The sequence below is a fragment of the Propithecus coquereli genome, unplaced genomic scaffold (assembly GCF_000956105.1).
Source record: "Propithecus coquereli isolate 6110/MARCELLA unplaced genomic scaffold, Pcoq_1.0 Scaffold121, whole genome shotgun sequence".
In the NCBI taxonomy this organism is placed as follows: domain Eukaryota; kingdom Metazoa; phylum Chordata; class Mammalia; order Primates; family Indriidae; genus Propithecus; species Propithecus coquereli.
Genome location: NW_012136192.1, coordinates 4,463,229 through 4,466,160, shown reverse-complemented (window position 1 = coordinate 4,466,160; position 2,932 = coordinate 4,463,229).

Below are 2,932 nucleotides of genomic sequence, written 5' to 3'. Positions count from 1 at the left end.
CTTACTTTTTAAATATATTTCTTTTTATACATTGATTTCAATAAAAGTGATTTTAGTATGTTGAGAGGTAGAAAGGTATACATCATGCATTTCCTTTTCTTCTTTCTCCTTTAAAGTTATGTGCATTTTTTGCATTTTACTATTTTAACTCTCTGGGGAATTTTTGAAACTTGGACTAAGCACTCTTGTCACAGATAACTGACCTAATATGTAACATCACATTAAACATAAATAATAAGCATCAATTTGTATCTTCACATTGAAGATTAAATGTCACTCGCATTTATGAAAGCACAACATGAGGGTATCCCAAGCTCTCACAATGTGAGAGTATCCTAAACTCTCAGTATTTACAAACATTTCAGCATAACCCTATCGATCCAGCAGTAAATCCTATTTTTCTGTTCCTTAAAAACATAATCAGAATCAACTACTGCTCACAGTCTTCAGCGCTCCCCCTTGTGGTTGAGGCCACCAACATCAGGACTATTTCAATGGTCTCATTCTGTCTGTTCTCTCCACAGACTATTGAATGATTGTTTTAAAATGCAATTTAGTTACATCACAGTCACATCAATCCTCGGCTTAAAAGTCCTTCAGCATGGCACACAGGGTCCTGCATTACCTGGCTCCTAACTTCCTCACCTTCCTACATTCCCCGTGCTCCCTCTCTGCTTTCTTGCTTTTCATCAGTGCGGCTTTTACCCCCTTGTCCCAAGGTCTTTGCACCTGTTTCCCCTACCTAGGACAGTCTCCCTTCATATATCAAACGATTAGTTCTCTCTCTTCTTGCCAATCTTTGCTCAAAATTCACACTTTCAGAGGGGACTCCTAAGATAACGTTATCTGAAATTAAAATATCCTGACATTCTCTATCCCTTTATCCAGCTTTCTTTATATTCTCTTCATTTATCATCTAATATCATATGAAATAGTTGATATGTGTGTATACACATACATATAAATATAAACATAAAATTATTCTTTGCATGTCCTCACTAAAAATGAAGGTTATATAAGGAAGGACTTTTTTGGTTTTGTTCACCAGAAACTAGAAGAGCAACAAAGACATCTTAAGTGTTTAGAAAATATTTGTTGAATGAATAAATAAGTAGCTAGATAAACTCTTATAAAGTAGAAGGGTCAGAACTTCATTTGCAAAGAATTTCCCCAGTCTTTTGTACTACCATTCCTTGTACTTATGCCAGTTATATCAAGGACTGAAGTTGCAAGTGACCCAGGGATATAATTCCATTAATGGTTCTGACCTAATCAAGTGTTCCTGCTATGCACAGGAGATCAATAGGGTTTCTCCTTTTTCCTTTATTCTTTCTTTTTCCTTCCTTATTCCTTCCTTTCTTCTATTCTTCATTTCATTCTTTTCTTCTTCATTCCTGTTCATTCACTGTGGGCATTAAAACTCCAGAGACTTTGTGGTCTATATAGCTAAGTCTACCTTTTCAGGAAAGTTCTATTGTACTTAGGACTGCAGTACTCTTGAGTTGTTAGTATAGTATAGACCATGGGTAGTAGCTTAGAATGCTGCTTCCTCACTGATGTGAGAAAGATTGTATCCCACATATTTCATCAATAATTTTGAAATTGTGAAGGAAGACAGCGGGCCAAGCTTTGGTTTTACCTGAAACATCTGTCAAGCAATCAGAGTGAATCATCAGACGGCAAACACAGAGGGGAAGACACACAGAACTAGATATGCAGCTGATGTGTACACAATCTCTTTCATTCTACGACAGCACACAGGAATTTAGCAAGAAGGAATGTCAGAGATTGGAACAGGATCACTGGCTCTTGCATTGTGAAGCACTGAATCTGTTTGATTAGGGAAACACAAGTCCCACCCTATTCAGCATGATCGGTAGCTTGCCTACAGGTTTTGTGGTTACAGCAGAATGATCTAGCACAACTGCGTCCTCCAGCCCGCACTTGGGACACCAAACCCTTCCCTGGCACCATCAAGGGTCTAGGACATGAAGTGGTGGCCATGTGATGTGGCTTCTATCCCTGATCCACTACCTCAGCTTTCTATCAATATTAACTGCCTTAAGCACTTTGCTATATCTGGTTTCCCATTAAGCAGATCTCATTTCCTAAATATTTTGCTCTACAGGAGGCAAACTTGCTTCCTGGGAGTCCAAGCTGTAGGGATCAGTCTTGGGCGATTGAATCCTTATATCTCACTTTGTTTAGTCACTTCTCTTTCTTATTTTCTCTCATCAGTTTAATTAGCTGAGTGTAATTAGAAGACTCATCTTGCTATTAATATTGAAGATCCCATAATGGCATCTCATCATAAATCATGTATTATTGAGCTAGTGCTCTGTGGTATCATGGTCTCTAAACGTACTGAGATCATCTCCATCCTATTTTTAATTTTCCAATCTCTATGTCTCTATGTTTTTATTTAATACTTGTAAATATAAAGTTAACCATGTGTGAGGCACTCTTTTAAGTGCTTTACAGTTATTAACTCATTTATCTCTGATAACAACTCTATGGTATAAATACTATTATCATTCTCATTTTACAAATGAGAAAACTGAGACACAGATAGCTGAAGCAACTTTCCTATGAGTGGTCCCACAACTAATAAATTTATAAATTGAACTGATTAGTTCTAACTTTAGTCCCTTGCCTACTATTTTATCAATATTTCATTAATCATTTCTTTATTCAAATAATCCATGTATACAATGAATTGTAACTATTTTTCCCATTTTTTAAAAGGGGTAAATTTTCAGGAGAGTCCACCATAAACAATCATGATTCCTGTCTTAAATTCCTGTCCATGTTTTGTGACTTTACATAGAGATTTCCAGATTGAGACAATAATATTTTATTTTTCCAATATGCTAAAATTATGTCTCCCTTGGCTTAGTTTTTAGACATGTAACTACAGAGAGATATGAAGAAA